Source organism: Nicotiana attenuata, unplaced genomic scaffold (assembly GCF_001879085.1).
Source record: "Nicotiana attenuata strain UT unplaced genomic scaffold, NIATTr2, whole genome shotgun sequence".
In the NCBI taxonomy this organism is placed as follows: domain Eukaryota; kingdom Viridiplantae; phylum Streptophyta; class Magnoliopsida; order Solanales; family Solanaceae; genus Nicotiana; species Nicotiana attenuata.
In genome coordinates, this window is record NW_017671614.1 from 22,199 (window position 1) to 43,629 (window position 21,431).

The 21,431-nt window shown below is 38.2% G+C and overlaps 1 pseudogene; it reads right to left on the minus strand.

The window, feature by feature from the left end:
• Positions 1–322: 322 nt before the first annotated feature.
• LOC109209313 lies at positions 323–20,949 on the minus strand (annotated as a pseudogene).
• Between the last annotated feature and the right edge of the window lie 482 nt (positions 20,950–21,431).

Genomic DNA, 21,431 nt, shown 5'->3' on the forward strand with positions numbered 1-21,431 from the left:
GTTATCAATGGGAGCCACACCCACCTTCTCCCGAATATCTTCATTCCTAATCTTATCCATCCTAGTGTGCCCGCACATCCACCTGAACATCCTCATTTCTGCTACTTTCATCTTCTGGATATGCGAGTTCTTAACTGGCCAACACTCAGCCCCATACAACATGGCCGGTCTAACCACCGCTCTATAAAACTTTTGCTTGATGGTTTATGTGCACAATTTGGGCAAGAGAGGAATAAGATATATCTTGAAAGTATCACAAAAGGGACAAGTAAAAACAAGGTAGAAAATGTTGCCACTCTGATTGTAGCCATGAGCTTGTTGCCTAGCGTGGTATCCTCTTTCTACTGAGTATTTCCTGCTCTTTCAGTCGATGCTGGAACCTGGCAAGGCGCGCCTGGAAGCTGACCAGAATTGCTGCTTTGCGAGATAGCATAAAGCTCAGTTGTGTCACATAAAGACTACCAGGTTGATCAACTTCAGCTAACAGTTTCATTTCCTATAACAAAAGGTAAAATACGTTAATCATCTCAAGCACATTGATAACAGTCTCTGTTTTTGCTTTCCCAGGTCTAAACATTTTCTTTTTTTGATTGGTTTTGTTAATAGGCAACTCAGGAGGGCATAATAGAACATTCATAAAGTATAACTATCTCCTCTGAAAATATCACCACTAGACAAAGAGAGAAAAAAAAAAGTAAAGATGGACGAGAGTTTGAAATATGGACATTCAAGATCAATGTTAAAGAATCTCTGAATTTCTATTTGCGACAAGTAGAACGAACAAGGAGAACTAATAGTGACGAATTTTCCTACTACCATCTTCTTTATATGAAAATAAAGCATAGCACAAAACATGGGAAGTTTGTAGTAAGACTAAGAAAAAATGGGCAAGAAAGGATTTTAACATTTCAAGCAAGCACGGAATCCATATAGACATGGGTGTGTTGTTTCACAGATAAAAGCATCAAAACTCTTAGCTGAATGGGTATTGCATCTAAGGGAATTACCAAAAGAGATTCACAAATTAAGATGATTCGGGAAAATAATACGCAGTTGGCATTTGGCAAACTGCTATGCATGTTACATAAATTGAGGAAATTTCCTGGCAACGCACCTCCTAGGTTTTGGAAGGAGGTAAAGGTAAGAAAGTTAGTTCAACAAGTATAATAGGGTATGTTGTTTACTTCGTGAACGATCTCCATTGTATCTTCAATTTCTTTTCTATGGGCAGCTATCAGAGCCTCTTCTTCCTTCACACGGAAAGAAAGAAAATTTCAGAGCAGTTGTTCAAGACAAAATAAATAAATAAATAAATAAAAAACAAAAGCAAAGGCAGACTGTAAAACAACCTCCAGTATCTCATTGATATTATCATCACGAGGGGGTGAACTAAGTTCACTTTGTCGTGTTCCTATACTTTTTATGTTAGAGATACTTGTACTTTTTTGTTGTTTGTAACATGACGTTGATTCTGAGCTTGAAAAATCTTTTTCTTGACCCATTTCCTGGCCTTTCTGGCTTTTCAGGTTTCTCATCTCTGGAAACTTTCCTCCGAGGTGGAGATACTTTCTGCACCTTGTCCTCTGTATCAGCTGAACTTTGCAAGTATGGTCTTGAGTACATTTTCTGACCACCATAGATATTCTTCACCTCAAACTCATCCCTTCCCAGACCACCAGAATTTGCCCCACTTTCCTCCCTCCCAGGGAAGGCATGATTTGAAGCAAAACTAGAGGTTTGTCTGCCGAGCTCATTAGAGGGATTGTAAGATGTGCTTTCTCTATCCTTAGCCCTTCTACTTACTTCTGATTCTTGAGCTTGCTCACTAGCATCTTCTGCCTTAGCAGAAGCAGCCAGAGTTGGTGCTGAAGAAGGTTCCTTCATCATAGGGAGTACCATGCCTGCACTCTGTGTTGCAAGCAAAATTTTCTTTCAAAGAGAAAGATGAAAGGCGTGGCTCGCAACAAAGAGGCCGTGGAAATGGAAGAGGTCGTGGTAGAGGCGGAAGAGGAGGTAGTCAACCACCTTCAAGTAGAGAAAATAAAGGCCAAAACTTTAATTCAAGAAGAGGTCGTGGAAGAGGGAAAGGATGGAGGCAAAATCAAGGAAGGTATGACAAATCAAATATTGAATGTTATACTTGTCATAAATTTGGTCACTTTTCTTGGGAATGTAAAGATAACTTTGAAGAGAAAAATAATTTCGTGGAGAGCAAAAATGAAGATGAAGATGCCACCTTGCTTCTCGCATGCAAAGGAGAAGAAAGTGCCGAGAAGCACCGATGGTACCTTGATTCCGGTGCAAGTAGCCATATTTGTGGAAAGAAGGATTTATTTGTGGAACTTGAAGAGTTGAATCGTGGCACAATCACCTTTGGAGATTCTTCACGTGTTAAAATCAAAGGAAAAGGTACGATTTTAATTCGCTTGAAGGATGGAAGTCATCAATTAATTTCTAATGTTTTATATGTGCCGGAGATGAAAAGTAACATTTTGAGTTTGGGACAACTTTTGGAGGAAAATTATGACATTCATTTGAAAGATAAAAAGTTGTTTATGAGAGATGAAAAAGGGAGATTATTAGCTAAAGTTCCTATGGCTAATAATAAAATGTTCATTTTAAATCTTCAAAATGATGCTCCAAGATGCTTACTTTCATGTGCCAAAGACTCCTCTTGGCTTTGGCATATGAGATTTGGTCACTTGAATTTTGATAGCTTAAGGTTGATGGATAAAGAAAACATGGTGAATGGATTGCCAAGTATTAATCATCCCAACCAATTTTGCGAAGGATGTATCTTTGGAAAGCAAGCTAGAAAAAGCTTTCCTAAAGAGTCTTTGACAAGAGCAAGATGCCCTTTGGAGTTAATTCACATGGATGTTTGCGGACCTATCAAGCCATCTTCACTTGGTAAAAGTAATTATTTTTTACTTTTCATTGATGATTATTCTACAAAAACTTGGGTTTATTTTTTAAAGGCAAAATCAGAGGTGTTTGAAACCTTTAAAAAATTCAAGAGGATGGTGGAGAAACAAAGTGGCTATCAAATTAAGTCACTTCGGTCGGACAATGGTGGAGAATTCACTTCAAATGAATTCAAAGTTTTTTGTGAGAAAAATGGAGTTCGCCATTTTTTAACCGTGCCAAGATCACCACAACAAAATGGCGTTGTGGAAAGAAAGAACCGGACCATTCTTAACATGGTGAGGAGTATGTTGAAGAGCAAAAATATGCCAAAGGAATTTTGGGCTGAAGCTGTTGCTTGTGCGGTATACTTACTAAATCGTTGCCACACAAAACGTGTTCATGGAAAAACACCTCAAGAGGCATGGAGTGGTTTCAAGCCAAAAGTTTCTCACTTGCGAGTTTTCGGAAGCATTGCATATGCACATATACATGATGAAAAGAGGACCAAGCTCGATGACAAAAGTGAGAGGTATGTTTTTATTGGTTATGATCAAAATTCTAAAGGTTATAAATTGTATAATCCCAAAAATGGCAAGGTCACTTTGAGTAGAGATGTTGAGTTTGATGAAGATAGTGCTTGGGATTGGAAGACTAAAGAGCAAGATTACTCTTTTAGTCCATTATTTGATGATGATGAAGAAGATGTGGAGCAACCTATCTCACCACTATCAACACCTCCGCCACAAAATCAAGAAGTGGAGGAATCAAGTTCAAGTTCAAGTGAAGCACCTCACAAGAGTAGAAGTCTCCGTGACTTGTATGAAAACACGGAAGTGGTAAGAAATGATTTATATGATTTTACTCATTTTTGTTTATTGGTGGATAGTGAGCCTATAAGCTTTGAGGATGCATTCCAAAATTCCAAATGGAGAGATGCCATGGATGAAGAAATCAAGGCAATAAAAAAGAATGAAACATGGGAGTTGGTCACACTTCCAAAAGGAAAAAGCACCATTGGAGTCAAATGGGTGTACAAGCTAAAGAAGAATTCCAAGGGTGAAGTAGAAAAGTACAAAGCAAGATTAGTAGCTAAAGGATACAAGCAAAAAGCCGGTATTGACTATGAAGAGGTATTTGCACCGGTTGCTCGTTTGGAAACAATTCGCTTTGTCATTGCCTTGGCCGCCCAAAATCAATGGAAAATCCATCAAATGGATGTGAAGTCAGCTTTTTTGAATGGCGTATTGGAGGAAGAAGTCTACATTGATCAACCTTTGGGCTATAAGGTTGAAGGACAAGAAAATAAAGTCTTGAAATTGAAAAAGGCTTTATATGGGTTGAAGCAAGCTCCGCGGGCTTGGAATAGTAGAATTGATAAATATTTTCAAGCAAATGGTTTTTCAAAATGTCCACATGAACATGCACTTTATGTAAAAATTGCTAAAAATGGAGACATTTTACTTGTTTGCTTGTATGTAGATGACTTGATTTTTACAGGAAATAATCCTAAGATGTTTGAAGAATTCAAGGAAGCAATGGCTAGAGAATTTGAGATGACGGACATTGGATTAATGTCCTACTATCTTGGCATTCAAGTGCAACAAAGGAAGGATGGGATTTTTATTTCTCAAGGAGAATATGCAAAGGAAATTCTCAAGAAGTTCGAGATGGATAATTGCAATCCCGTGAGCACCCCCGTTGAATGTGGAGTTAAAATATCCAAGCATGGAGATGGAGAAAATGTAAATCCCACATTTTTCAAAAGTCTTGTTGGAAGCTTAAGGTACTTGACATGCACAAGGCCGGATATTCTTTATGGTGTTGGACTTGTGAGCCGCTTTATAGAAGCTCCTACTACCTCCCATTTAAAGGTAGCAAAAAGAATACTTCGGTACATCAAAGATACACTTGATTATAGAATTCTTTATTCATCTTCTAAGGATTCTAAGTTTGTGGGATATTGTGATAGTGATTGGGCTGGTGATATTGATGATCGTAAAAGTACTACTGGGTTTGTTTTCTTTCTTGGAAATTCTGCATTTACATGGAATTCTAAAAACAACCAATTGTTACTTTGTCAACTTGTGAGGCGGAGTATGTTGCAGCTTGCTCATGTGTTTATCATGCAATTTGGTTAAGAAGTTTGTTGGAGGAACTTCACCAACCACAAAAGGATGCCACAAAGATTTTTGTTGACAACAAGTCGGCTATCGAGTTAGCCAAAAATCCTGTATTTCATGAAAGGAGCAAGCATATAGATACAAGGTATCACTTTATTAGAGATTGTATATCTAATAAAGTTGTGGAGCTTGAGCATGTGAAGTCGCAAGATCAAATTGCGGATATTTTCACCAAGCCATTAAAGATTGAAGTTTTTCAAAAGCTAAGGATGGCGCTTGGAGTGATGAAACAAGTTTAAGGGGGATGTTAAAATTATAATAAACTTGTTTCCATTAGTTCACATTTATATTAAATATATTTAGATTAGTTCATATTAGTATGAGATGTATGAACAAGTGTAGACTAATGTGAACTTCATTATGAGATGTATGAACTAGTGTAGACTAATGTGAATTTAGTTAGTGTGTTTACATGAAGTTTAGGCTAGATACATGTAGGAGTTCTACTATAAATACCCATGTATGCTAGCCATTTGGAACAAGTCAAGTTGAATGAAAAATATCATTTCTTCTCCATTCTTAAAGTGAGTTGTGAGTGTTTGAGTGTTTTGTTGTCTTGCTCTCCCAAATTATTTTTTTCCAACACTCTGATCCTTTTTTGAGTTTCCACTTTTAGATAGACTTTTAACGCTGTTGATCTAATGTCAATAGGTTGTAGTACATAATAAAAGAAAATAAAACATTCAACTCATACGATAACAGCAATATACCGGTCCGCATATCTTAATGTATTGAGTGTGTGCTCACATGATCCAGCATTAGGAGAAATGCAGGAAATCATGACAGCTCTTGAGTTGCCAAAAAAGGAGTCAAGAAGCACCTCAGTATGAAAATTTTAGCAAAAGTACTGTACTGTTTCAGGTCAATACTTAAAGTATCAAACTTCATGGCATCCTTCAAAGCAGCAACCTAACAACATAGAACGGTCTTCATGACATAAACTTTGATTGCTTCCACACATAAAAAGAAATGCCGAGCAGCCAGCTGTGCATACCATAAGAACTTACCTTGTTTGTTTATCATTATCAGTCGTGTCCGCACCTCTCTCACTTCCAGCAAGGTCAATAAAAGAAATCTTTCCAATCACTTTGCCACTCTTAGAATCATTTTCGTCATTATTTCGCCTGGAGTCCTTTACCTCATTGTGCTTCTTGACAGCTAGCTGTAATATTGCATGTGATCTTGATGATTCCTCATTTGCATCAGTGGAGCCTGTACTTCTAGCGGCGTCTCCCTTTTCAATATACTCTTTCACAATCTGCACATCTGAAACTTCAAATTCTTGCAAACCTGTTGTTGCCCATCTTCCCTCATACAAAGTTTCCTGCATAAAAGTAATGGAGTAATTTGGTAAAACACTGATAAAAGAACAAAAAAAATTGAGACATGAAGCTATTAATTCATGAAACAAAGTAGGAGAAGATTTCACATTTATCTACAAGTTGGATAACCCAGATAAAATAAATGCAATATGTGCACTCGACTGTAACATTGTGCTCTTAGTTTCTGTTATCTCATATGGTGTGAAAACAAAGTAAGAGTCAAACCAAATGGGCCGCGACGAGTATCCGGTGCCTTACTCAACCGAGTACCAACGTAACATATCTTCCTTATCACACTATCATGGGTAAATGAGCCAGAAAACTCGTCATGAGATAACAAGAATGAAACATAAGGGAATACTCAACATATGACGACTCAACATGATATGCAAACTTATACATATGACATACGGGCCTATAAGGCCGACATGACCATTTGTAAACTCAAAACATAAGGCGAAAAGGCCATACAAGTATCCATACACCTGACATCTGTCTACAAGCCTCTAAGAGTACCTAATATCATAAAGGTCGGGACAGGGCCCCGCCATACCAATCAATACATATCTAAAGCATACTGATCAAATAGGCAACTCCGAAGCAAGTGGAGTGCACCAACACCTTCCGCTGAACTGATAGCCTACTTGGAGGAATGTCAACCTGTCTATCGGGACCTGCGGGCATGAAACGCAGCGTCCCCAGGCAAAATGGACGTTAGTACGAATAAAGTACCGAGTATGTAAGGCAGAAAAACATAAATAAGAACACTAATGTAAAGAGAGATAGAGGAGATACAACCTGGAACATCGGAGTGCCTCTGGGGGCTACTGACATGAAATGCATAATACATATATATACATAAACTTTTAAAAACATAAGCCTCTGTGGGCATCATCATCATCATATCGTACCCGGCCTCAAAGAGGACTCGGTAAAACATACCCGACCATCATAAGGCTCGGTAGAATCGTACCCGGCCACGTGGAGCTTGGTAAACCCAACTGATCAGTGGTTGCAGAATAGGTGCCGTACCCGGCCGACTATAGCGCGGCTCGGTAGATTAAAATAGATACATATATATAATGCATGTTTGACTTATGGAATCACGTTCTAAACCTTTTGGAGTGACGTATGGTTGTTGCACCTTCTATTAACATTACGGACATCATACCATCAGTATGAACCTCTATAGAATTCAAGCATCATACATACATGCTTAGAATATTTTTAAAAGGAAAGAACAACATGGACAACCTTAGTTGCTAGGAGTAGATCCGTTATGAAATAGCGTATTCATTTCACTTTAGATCATGCCAAAAGAAAGAAGTAAGTGCCTTAACATACCTTGTATATTCTTCCCAACCTCAAGCTATGCAATTTCATGGCTCCTTAGTCTACAATAAGAGAATTGACACTCTCGTTATCGTTTAAGCGTCGTAACTATTATGTATCGGCCACAACCTATTTTACAATAAAACGGACAGCACCTCCCCTATATATATGACTTCACACTAGTCAAAACAATCACAAACAGCCAAACATACCCCTATCACTTCTTACACAACACGACAACCATAATAGTGTCAAACAATCCGAAAATGTTATGACGAACGACCAACAAACAACCTTGCCATTATGTGGTGTTTCTCCACACCCTTCCTCCTCTCAACTCCATAAAAAATAGTAGTAAAAGAGACAACCCAATACCAACACGAAACAGCCAAAAAACAGTCCCACAAGTTCATCAACTCAAACATAATTTTTCGGTTTACTTAAACACATTTCGACTTGTCTTTTCTTTCAAATTGATAAATACAACCAAAAGTACATCATTACACCTCTTATCCAATAAACCAGCCATGAATTTAACTTAAAAATAAGTTCTCAACCAGCCAACCATTGCACAAGATCAAACAACATACCATTCTTCCGAAACTAGCTAGGTCTATTCTTTACGATCGAGTTACAACTCGCAAACGCATAGATAATGGAAGGAGAAGCATAAACTTACCTTGTACTGAGTATCACCCACAAAACCTGGTCCATTTTCATCAAAAATAAGTTTCTCAACACGGATACAAGAAGGAGAAAGAGAAACTAGCATGCTGTCCGGACTTTTCAGCACTAGAATCGCGTCGTAACACCCGGAATACCCTAGGGTTTGTGTGGGATTTTTGGGGAGGAGTTGCAGGGATTCAATTAGGTTTTCTTGGTTTGAAATACAGGTGAAATAACTCAGTTTATATTCCCTTTAAAGTCCCCTCTTGGCCGACTTTGGGGCTTTTAATTAAGTCCTCTCATTTTGGCAAGTAGGCGATGCACCTACTTGTCACCTACCAACCCGCGCAGTCTCACAAAAATGCAAATATCTCTCTACTCCAATATCGTATTGACAAACGGTTTATTGCGTTGAAATCTAGACTCATTGATCTTTAATTTGGTAGGTAGATCATCCCCTAATTCAGAGTATATCGGGATAACAACTCAGTTACATTTGACCTAATTTTCAGCATATTTATGAATGGAACTTGTGATGACCCTTTTCCAACTTTTGTTCCACAACTCGCTTGACTTCAAAGCATAACACCAACTATCATACAACTAAAATAACACATAATATAATCTCCGTATAATGTTAATAACCCTAGTATCACCCCAAAAGTACATGGTAAAATATTCCAACTTTTCGACTTTCGACGAAACTTATTTTCTTCAATTCGTTTAGCTTCTAAGCCTTCAAACCCTCTTGCTACTTGGTACTAATGATCTTAAATATTTGTAACCTCCACGTTAACATGATGAACTAACTTAATACCACTTTTGTCACGACCCAAACCGTAGGGCCGCGACGAGCTCCCGGTGCCTTACTTAACCGAGTACCAACGTAAAATATCTTTCTTATCATACTATAGTGGGTAAATGGGCCAGTAAACTCATCATGAGATAACAAGAATGAAACATAAGGGAATACTCAACATATGACGACCCACCATGATATGCAAACTTATACATGTGACATACGGGCCTATAAGGCTGACATGACCATTTGTAAACTCAAAACATAGGCGACAAGGCCATACAAGTATCCATACACCTGACATCTGTCTACAAGCCTCTAAGAGTACATAAAACCATAATGGTCGGGACAGGGCCCCGCCATACCGATCAATACATTTGCACTACCCTTCAGAAATGTTAGCTAATGATGACAATCCATCCACAATTTTTGGTTACTCTAACCCCAGCTTGATCCTGTTATTACATCATTTTCTTAAACTATATTTGTTAGGTCCCATAGGGCATAATTGAGATGGGTGTGGTCAATTATATATAATTCTGTTGGTAGTAGAATAAGGGTGTAATTGTGATAGATAAGAGGATGACGGTTAGGCCTTTGATTGTGTAACGATTTAACGAGAAAGGGATTTTATGAGTTGCACGGGATTAGAATACCCCCCATAAGATGAATCGCGTTCGGACGCTATGAAATACGGTTATTAAAGTATAGTATCGTCCCTAGGTGGATTAGGCAAATAACTTTAGATGTTCCCCGATGCAACGTGAGTCCGAATGACATGTATTATAAAATAGGTTTCAAGTGATCAATGATAGGTTATAGATCAACATTAAGATGAATCAACAATAGATGGGTACAAGTTCCAAAGTACGAGATGGGATTGTTTTTTTATTCTTAAGATGAATAGTAATGAGAAAGCACTAAAGGACTTAGAATTATACATATAGGATAAGCAAGGAGAGAGTAACCTGGAGTTGGGTGGCAGACCTCGATAATAATAAACCGAAGTAAGAGTTAGGATATAGTATGACCTATCTATATGTAGTAAATCCATAAGAACAGATAACGGAGGCTATAAAACAAGATATAGCAAAAGTCATAAGTTCGACAAAGTACCGAGCGAAGAACTTTAGTACACCTATAGATGCCCAGAGGGAAAGCTCGTCATAGTTCTGTATATGTTCACAAAGTGAGGCCTAGAGATTGGCTAAAAGATGGAGGAAAGAGAAGACTAGGCGCCCATACAAGGACACAATCATACATATTGCATGATATAAGGTAGCAACAGTTACGAGATTGGAAGAATTCCGACCACAAGTCATGGCGTGAGAAAGAGGCCTAAAGGGGGAATGCCCCGACGTTTGGATTTATTCACAGAACAGTTTCCTAGATGTCAAGGAGAATATTAAAGTATTCGTAAGGGCTACAGGTTATGAGACTAATAAATGCATCAGTCAACATTCGAGGACGAATGTTCCAAAGGGGGGGATGATGTTACATCCCATGTTTCATATGTGAGAATACGTCGTAAGCCAATTTATGTAAGCTCAGAAATGGAATCATCTTTGAAAAGTTTACAAAGTTAGTTAATCATGTTACAATGGAGGTTACAAATATTTAAGATCATGAATACCAAGTACCAAGAGGGTTTGAAGGCTTAGATGCTAAATGAATTGAAGAAAATAAGTTTCGTCGAAAGTCGACAAGTTGGGAATGTTGTAACATGTACTTTTGGGGCGAGAATAGAGTGTTCAACATTATAAGGAGATTATATTATGATTTATTTTAGTCGTATGATAGTTGGTGTTATGTTTTGAAGTCAATCGAGTTGTGGAACAAAAGTTGGAAAAGGTCATCACAAGTTCCATTCATAAATGTGCTGAAAATTAGGTCAAATGTAACTGAGCTTTTCTCAGAATATACTTGGAATTAGGGGATGATATACCTACCAAATTGAATATCTATGAGTGTAGTTTCTAAATTATTAAACCTTTTGTCGATACGAAGTCGGAGTAGAGAGATACTCGTATTTTTGCGAGGCTGCGCAGGCTGGTAGGTGACAAGTAGGTGCATCACCTACTTGCCAAAAGGAGAGGCCTCAATTAAGTCGGCCAAGAGGGTACTTTTAAGGGATAATTAACTCATTTGTTTCACTCATATTTCATACCATTAAAACCAGAGTGAACCCCTGAAACTCCTCCCCAAAAATCCCACACAAACCCTAGGTTATTTCGGATGTTACGATGTGATTCTAGTGCCGAAAACTCCGGACAGCTTGCTAGTTTCTCTTTCTCCTTCATGTAGCTGCGTTGGGGGAATGATTTTTGATGGAGAAGGACTAGGTTTCGTGGTTCTACTCAGTCCAAGGTAAGTTTATGCTTCTCCTACCATTATCTATGCTTGTACGAGTTGTAACTCGACCGTAAAGACTAGACCTAGCGAGTTTCGAATGATTAGTATGTTGTTTGTTGTTGCATCACTGTTGGCTGGTTGTGAACTTATTTTTAANTAGTACCTCGTAACCTTCGCCACCTTGCTCCTTTTACTTGTTGAAACTTGTATCTATTTTTTGATTTTCTTGTTGCTTTTTAAACCATATGGGTAGACAGATATTCATGCCTTAGGCCTCCTTATCAAGAAACTTACGCGTCTTAGTACACACGTGATCTGTTGAAGACCTCACATTTACTCATCATAAGCTTAATGCAAAATCAAGTTCCTCTGACTCAACTTTTCGACAACCACATTCAATATCATACCAACTGCCTATTTGGATGAGGTACCGTTGTATTACGAATACAATAGAAATTAGAAGTTTGAATCCTTACAATTGAGCTCTACCACACGATCTAGAGTAAGAAGAAAGAGTGACAATCCTAAATGCCCTGCAGCCTCCTGCTTATAAGTGTGGTGCACAACACACCCATAAGCAAAGACTCTACTAGACACGCCTTGTGGACTCCCTGGGATACGACCTCCTCTGATACCAAGTTTGTCACGCCCCAAACTAGGGGAGGCACGACTGGCACTCGATACTGTATTCGATCGAGTTAGCCACTAAACATACTAGCTAACTAAACTGGGGGCCCAATAGATCGGGCAGCACAACATCTGAAATACTAAGCCTGGACCACTAAAGTCATGACCTGAATAACAATAAGCCATATAAATAAAGGTAGACGAGCTAAAAATAATAAAGTACTAGCTGGCNTTTTATTTGTTGAAACATGTATCTGCCTTCTGATTCTCTTGTTGGTTTTTAAACCATATGGGTGAATAGATATTCATGCCTTGGGGCTCTTTATCAAGAAGCTTACACGTCTTAGTACACACATGATCTACTGAAGACCTCACATTTACTCATTTTAAGCACAATGCAAAATCGAGTTCCTCTCATCAACTCTTCTACAACCACATTCAATCTCTTACCAACTGTCCTTCTCGATGTAGGTATCATTGTATTACGAATAAAATAGAATTTAGAAGTTTGAATTCTTACAATTGAGCTCTACCACACGATCTAGAGTAAGAAGAAAGAGTGACAATCCTAAATGCCCTGCAGCCTCCTGCTTATAAGTGTGGTGCACAACACACCCATAAACAAGACTCTACGAGACACGACTTGTAGACTCCCTAGGACAGAACTGCTCTGATACCACATTTGTCACAACCCAAACCAAATGGGCCGCGACGAGCACCCGGTGCCTTACTCAACCGAGTACCAACGTAACATATCTTTCTTATCATACTATCATGGGTAAATGAGCCAGAAAACTCGTCATGAGATAACAAGAATGAAACATAAGGGAATACTCAACATATGACGACTCAACATGATATGCAAACTTATACATGTGACATACGGGCCTATAAGGCCGACATGACCATTTGTAAACTCAAAACATAAGGCGAAAAGGCCATACAAGTATCCATACACCTGACATCTGTCTACAAGCCTCTAAGAGTACCTAATATCATAAAGGTCGGGACATGGCCCCGCCATACCAATCAATACATATCCAAAGCATACTGACCAAATAGGCAACTCCGAAGCAAGTGGAGTGCACCAACACCTTCCGCTGAACTGATAGCCTACTTGGAGGAATGTCAACCTGTCTATCGGGACTTGCGGGCATGAAATGCAGCGTCCCCAGGCAAAAGGGACGTCAGTACGAATAAAGTACCGAGTATGTAAGGCAGGAAAACATAAATAAAAACAGTAATGTAAAGAGAGATAGAGGAGATATAACCTGGAACATAGGAGTGCCTCTGGGAGCTACTGACATGAAATGCATAATACATATATATACATAAACTTTTAAAAACATAAGCCTCTGTGGGCATCATCATCATCATAGATCGACTATTGCCCATCCACCATGGGTGAGCACAATTGCTTTTTTAGCAAAAAAAAAAAAAAAAAAAGTAAGAGACAACTCCATATTGTATAACAGAGACCTACTGGAAAGCTCAAGCTTAGAAAACTAAAGTACAGAAAAATTGAATCTAAAGTTGTCTGATTTGTGCCTGCACATGGCATCTACTCAGTAGTTACAGACACACACACACACCACGCATGTAAGTTTTTCATAAGCAAATAGGTTGTGTATTGACATCCCACATAAAAGTAGAACAGAAATAGATGTCCTATGTAGGATAAGAATACTAACTTTCTATCACCGAGAACAAACAGTTTTCCACCATATATTTCAAAAAAGATAAGCCACAATTTGAACTTCTGACTACGATAAATTGGCTGATGCAACAATCTCACAAGGTCGTCTGCAGCTCTAAAAGGCAAAGGTTGCATTGCGTACGTCTTACCACTTCCTTCCTGTACATAAATAAAGAAACAAAAAGAAGATACGTGAATTTGAAGATAACCAACTAAGGAGATTCTCGAGAGTAACGGTGGCTGTAACGGAAATCAAACCATCTAGCAATAACGAATATAAGGTCAATAGTTATAGGCTTATAGCAACTTCCATTAATAGACGCTCATAAAGAGGAAAACCAATTTATACAAAAAAATACAATGGCTTAGGGTCAATCATGTGTCCACTCCTGACAATGGAAGAAGCAAGTGGGAGCTGCAACAGTCCCATGACTGCATATCATATATGATGCTTTCAATGACCATCCGAATATAAAAATAAAAGATAGAAAGCCAAGAGTTATCCCTTCAACTCCAGAAGGAAAAACATTCCAAAGTGATTAAAAGAATTCAACCTCGTGCATTCAATAACTCATTTAATGAGCACCTTTTGACCATGCAGATTAAACAAGACTGGACCTCAACTATATCTCGCACTTTAGCCACATGAGTCAAGAATTTAAAGGTCCATCTCACAAATTTGCATGGGCCATACAAACAAGAATAGATGAATGAGATCACAGCATAGCTGGAAATTGGAAAATCTCAATATACTATTTAATTATCTCCTCTGCCAAGCTTGTTCCCCTTCTACAAATTCTCCGAAACTTAATATACCAAACACATATACATTATAGAACAAATCGAGCAGCAATAATCTAGAGGCGAGGAGATAATTCAACACCCTATATTAACTATCAGAAAAAAATAAACGAGTACCCTATATAAAAAACTGAAACAAACATGTGACGGAATACAAACAGACCTGTCTGGCCATAAGCGAAACATGTTGCTTTTGTACGCTGAAAGATCGTAGGAATAATTGGTTGCACAGTAGCTCGATAAACCTGCAAAATATTGCGTAAGGCACAGGCGCACAGCCATGATAGGAAACTGGAACCCAACAAATTGAGATGGAAATGCTTTACATGTCAAAGAACTGAAGAATGAGATAGTAGAGGAAAGCGATGGTAAAATACAATTCCTTGCAAAGTAAAAAGCTAAAGGTAGTCCAAATCATTTTGACATATCTCAGGACTAACACATAAATCAGTTGTCTTCGACATTAGTATTTTCATTTGTGTGATGAAACAATACCTCATCATTTGTAACATGTTCATCTAGGACGGCATCAAAACAGAACTCATGCTTCTCCACGTAAGTAGTCAAGTCCACCTTCCATAACGAAACCAAAACTCAGTTCTTCAAAGACATGAAAAGGTCAAAATAAGCTACTGTAAAGCTTCATCAGCCTCCACATTGTATGATGCAGAAGTAAACAAATTGTAACTACAAATGACAAACCTTAAGTTTGGGTTCATGAACAGTGAGAGAAGCATTGTTAGATACAGTGACATCATCCTCTTTCCGAGCAATCTCCTTCTTGTTTAAAGGTCTTCTACGCACCTGCCCACACACCATTGTCAGCTATGGAGAATTCTAAAGAGGAAAAGACTTGATATATCATCTCAGCAACCATGTAATTCATGTGAAAAGGGTAAGAGCAACGCTCAGACTTAAAAAGAGTGGTAAAAGAATCTGTAGTATTGCCAGATACTGTCTACATCCCAAAATAAATGTTAGCTTGTCACTATTGTAAAATATTTGAGTTGATTTAATTTTGAGTTTGGTAGAGAACTAATGAAAATAATGGTATGAATGTGTACAAGTGGTTAAAATGGTCTTAGTCTATAGTGGTTTGAGTTGTAAATAAAGAACACCTTTTCTTTTAAGGAAAGAGGTACATGAATTCATAATACATGCAAAGGCATACCACTATTTTAATCTTTGCCACATTGCTTTCCCTCGCATTGTTTTCTTTTTCTACTGGCAGAAATCCAGTTGCAGCATCTGTGTTTGGTGATGTTTTTTGGTGCTGATTGGTAGGAGCATCAAAGTCACCATCAAATGCTTTGTTTACTGCCGGCATAAAAGGTGATGGCTCAAATGGTTCAGAAATAACATGCTATAATGAAAGTAAAGCAAACATTAGTACTCAAAAATTTCCCTCTATACAACAAAAAATGAACTCAGGCATAGCTATAGACACATCTTAGGTTCTTCGCTTTCCCGATAAGACCAAAATGTACTAATTAGAACAAATGATGGTGTGATTCTAAGTCAGAGAGTAATGGCTATACAAGAAAGAAATCAGCAGCATCACAACCTCTTTAAATTCTGTAAAGTTTCAATCTTTAACAAGCACATTGGTGAGTAAATCCATTGTCATCTTCGATTAAAACTCATTATCCGAGAAGGTAATGAATTTTTTCTGATTGTGACAAAGCATGATCTCACAACTGGTACGAGGCAAGAAATGCTTGGAAATTACTACTTTATCTGAGAAATGCCTAATTTTATTTGGTATTCCTGCTCCATCCTCCCTGCATTTTTGAGTTTGACAACACATTGCTAACTGCACCCAAATGAAACTCTAATTCCATCTCCAATATAATAATCGCAGTGATAACAGAGTACTTGCCATTTTACTGTTAAATAGCATCCCGGATAATCGACGGAAAGCTCTAGCAAAACAATTAACTATTTACATGAAATGAACCCATACTCAGTAATCCTATGATCTATATTAAATGGGAACAGTCTCGGAAAAAGTGTGTGTTAACAGAAGTCCCCAGCTGAACAATGTGCTTTTTCTTTTTGATAAGCTTAAACAATGTAAATTCTTATAAGAGAAAGTGCAAAGGTAGACTGTTCTAATACCTCAGATAAGAGCTCTGTATCATCTATAGAATGCAGATCCAAAAATCCCGCCCCAAAGTCTCCTTTGAACTCAGGAGAATTAAAACCATCAGATGCTCCAATCCATGCAGAACTCTGAGTAGTTGGAGTATACGGCTCGGAAGCAGATTCACCATTAAAGTTGAGGTTTCTCATTAACTTGAAAAGCCTTTGCTTCTCCTGCATAGATTGAGCTCCATATCCCTTTAAACAATTGCCCAAGCTTCACCATTACTAACAAACTCAATGATAAACATCCAGACAAACTAAGAATGCCGTGATAAGGTTACATGGTCATATTCAAATGAAAGAGAAAAAGGAGTGCAAAGGAAAGGATAAATGCTTGTGATAAACTCCTCAATACAGTGTGACTAACAATACCAAAACATTGCAAATAAGGCAAATGGTGTTTACAAGGATGCAATACTGCTTCTTGGAGTAAATAAAACAACTAAGAAATTACTTAAACCCTACTGTCCAGGAATGTGGAAAGGAAGTCTATGATTCTATTCTCACTAAACACATTGGTAGGTAGTGTTTTCATAAGCGAAAAGCATAAAAAAGCAACGTGAATGGGTTTGAAGAGAAAAGCGTGAAGTAAAGCATACAAAAAACAAAAAATGCAACCCGGTGTACTAAGCTACTGCTATGCGTGGGGTCCGGGGAAGGGCCGGACCATAGGGTCAATAGTAACCTCCTGATCACATGGCAGCAACTTTACCAGTTATGCCAAGGCTCCCTTAAAGTAAAGGGTACAAGTTACGGGAAAATTTAAAACTACCAAACACATGAATGTAATACTATAATAATCAAATTGCTCTAAAGCACATGGTTTCACCAATGAACTGATAATTTTGGCTTCACATTGCTTCATCACTTCAAACTATCAACCGATGGTTTTTAATAACACTATTGGTAGGGGGGTTAACCAACTAGAAGAACCTTTGGGACCAGAGCAGACAGAAGAACAGTAACATCCCTCAGTACCAAACTCTATGAATCCTCTGTTATTTATCTGTATTGTTGTAAGTAAATAAAACAGTAATCTTTCTGAAAAATAAAACAGAAAGTTAGTAGAAACAATTCTGAAAAATAATATTCGAACTTCAAAATAATTTTTGAAACGTTGAAGGAACAAATCGAGCCCACTGAATACACAGTGTGTCCTTAAGGAAATTATTCCCCTCAAGTACCCGAGGTTATGGAATATATCCTCCCAGGATAGAACGATTTAACTCACCGGAGTGTTGGTACCAAAAACGTCGATGATCAGCGAACCACTCGATGACAGCAAAACACACTGGAATTTTAGTGCAGAAGAAGAAGAAGATAATCAGAAAATTTCGTAAGTAAATATTCTGGGATTTGAAGGTCTATTTATAGCCAACTTGGTGATGTTTCTAAAGAGGTTTGCAACCTTTCAGAATAATCATGACTGTTGGAACAGGTGTGACCCTCTGAAGAGGTTTGCAACCTTTCAGAACAGTCATGGCTGTTGGAACAGGTGTGACCCTCTGAAGAGGTTTGCAACTTTTCAGAATAGTCATGGCTGTTGGAACAGGTGACACTGTTTCAGAACAGCCATGACTGTTGGAAATTTTTGTGGAAAATTTAAAACGAATTTAAATTAATCCGAGAAAGAAAAACGGGCTAGACCAGACCGGGTCGCGGGTCATCCCTCCATTTCTTTTCCCACCATTTTCCATTCACACCTCTTTTGTTATTATTTATTAAATAACAAACCCAACAATCCCCCACATGAATGGGGAATGACTATAAACTTAAAGGAATGCACGGACGTGTATGTGTTTTACAAAAAAGAATTGATTGCATTAGATAAGTAGGTTTCCCTTTGAACTTTCCGTAGTGAACTTATATCGGAAATACTCGGTCAATCGGTAGATTTGATATCTTTGAACCGTCGAGCTTTGTTGTATACCTAGACAACATAAGTCACACAATCAATCCTTAACCATCTGTGGTTCTCACAGTTGTGTTCATTTCAGCCATGAACACCGCCTAGTTTTATGAGTGCTTAGAGAATGGGCCTTTACATTCATTCTCCTTGAAGCGGCTTACACTTCACACTCACATAGGTGATTCCTAAACGTGTAATCCTAAAGACACACTATCTGGTCATTGTCACACCTCCTTTTTCACTACTACGCCTGTGAGGGTGTAAAGGAGTTTTTCCAATTGAAGGACAGTCGGAACGGGATTTATTATTAATGTTCAGAGTCGCCACTTAGGAGATTAATGGTGTCCCAAGTCACCGGTTGAATCCCGATCCGAGGAAATTATGACTCTGTTAACAGTCCGCGAACCAGAACTCCGAGTAAGGAATTCTGTTAACCCGGGAGAAGGTATTAGGCATTCCCGGATTCCGTGGTTCTAGCACGGTCGCTCAACTGCGGTATTTGCTTTTATCTGATTTTAAAACATATTCTAACCTATGTGCCCTTTATTTTATCCAATTTTACTTTATATCTTTTAACAAGAATTGCAACGTCGTGAAAATGTATCTCGAACCACGTTACACCAGTGCACCCGTGGCTTTTGACGCTCCGTTGAGATTTAGATTTGGGTCACATAAATGTGCACCCGTGTTTAAGAAAGTAATATTACTAAAATACGCGCCTAAAGCAACCACGCGTCTTGGCTTTGCGAGGGCCATGACATTTTGCTAAATGGCACGCCTCGGATTCTAATTGTTTTAAAAGAAATATTTGAACGGGGCCAAGCATCTGAGATTTTATCGGGCTTGGCGCGCCTCAATTTGTTCTAGCTTAACGGTCTTAAACTAATTCATGAGGGTCGTGCACGGCGAGTTATCTAATTAAGGCTCACTTCAATCTAGTTAATGGGCTTAACCCGTTAGAACTAAATGTGGTTTAAGGCTTCCCTTCGACTGACTAATGATTCACTCGAGGAGAATTACTTATTTCGAGCAAGGGATCAGTCTAGCACAAATGGACCGAGGGTCCAACTAATAAACCTGACGTGATTAAACATGGTTACAGATTTAACACCTGAAGAAATCGGGCTCCAAGTGAAGCCAGGCCCAGCGGCGTGAAGTCAATATTGGGTCCAGTATGGGGCATAGTGTTCCTCAGGCGTAAGACTACTTTGAGTCTCGAATTGATATCAATCCAAGTGGGCTCATGAGAAAGCCCATTTTTAACGCAGGCCAGCTTCAAACGGAAATGAATTTTCTGGTTCGATACCACGCAACAACACAAGGAAGTAGTTTTCGCGTTTGATTTTACAATACATGTTATTTTGCCTCAAAGGAATTAAACAATTTCCGATTCTAAAACACATTTCAATACTTTCCATGCAAACACCTTAATCCAAACATCAATACGAGCCTCATTTAAATTATAGCCACCATCTGGGAATTATTATTGAAACTAACATATGATTGTTCCAACTACTCGCTCACCAAATGATCATTCTTTTGCATTTCCTAAATTATTAACAGGCCTATTCGAATTAATACAATGGGCTGCAGAAATAGGCTCACATTCAAGACTTCTAGTTCTAACCTTTATATGCAATATTCAGATATTGAGACCATGAACTACAATTAATTCCAAATGTCTCAACAGTATCGAAAACAGTCTGATCCAGTCCCAATTATACAGTCCAGATTTATACACATACAAATCGATTCTAGGCTATGCTGTACAATTAAACTTAACGCCTATTTAACTACCAACACCCACAGTCCAGGCAGCATATTTCAGGATCAAGTAAGAGAGTAATTGTATTCCATTTCAGCTCAAAGTTACAGCAGAGTCAATTCAAGCGTGTACCTGGGAGTNAAATGAAAACAAATAACCACTGGATTCACATGCTCACACGAATTAGCTTAGTAGTTCACGAGCTATAAACAGTCCAAAATAATTACAGAGTTTTAAATAAAGCGAACGACTAATCAAGTCATAAAAACTATCTAGAATATGACAGGATCATTAAAATGCAATTCAACAGCAGAGGCTTCAATTTCATTTCGTGTTTCAACTGGTGAAGCTACATCGACAGAGTCTCAAGGTGTGTACCTGGAATTGCAAAGTAACAAAAGGAATGAGGAGGATCAGCAGCAATATACACAGCAAACCACAGCAACATAATCAGTAGTAAATCGACCCAGGAAATGATATCAAATGACCCAGTAGAAGTTTCGCACCAAATCAAGCACAAAACCCAATCAAAACAGCTTGAATAATACCAAGCTGACTCGAAAATGCATCAATAGACCAACACTTGACCAAAATCAGCTTATATGAACCCAACTCAATCGAAGTCAACTCAGCAAACAAACTAGATCTCCAGCAGCCAAGTATTAGACTAGAAAATGAAAATCACTAGCTAAAAATTGAAATTATCCTACAATTTCTGATGGAGCAGTACCTTTTTTAGATTTTTGAAGGGTTTTTCTATTGTTTTTGTTTTTGAATTTTGAATGTTAGTCTTCATATCTGAAAACTGGAGAACACCCTTTTTTGGGGGGAGTTTTAGAGCTGAAAAACTTGTCCATGAAGCAAAGAGGACTGCCCTTTTATAGAAAAAAATCAGCTGCAACTTCCAGATTTCATTTTTTAACACTTTAG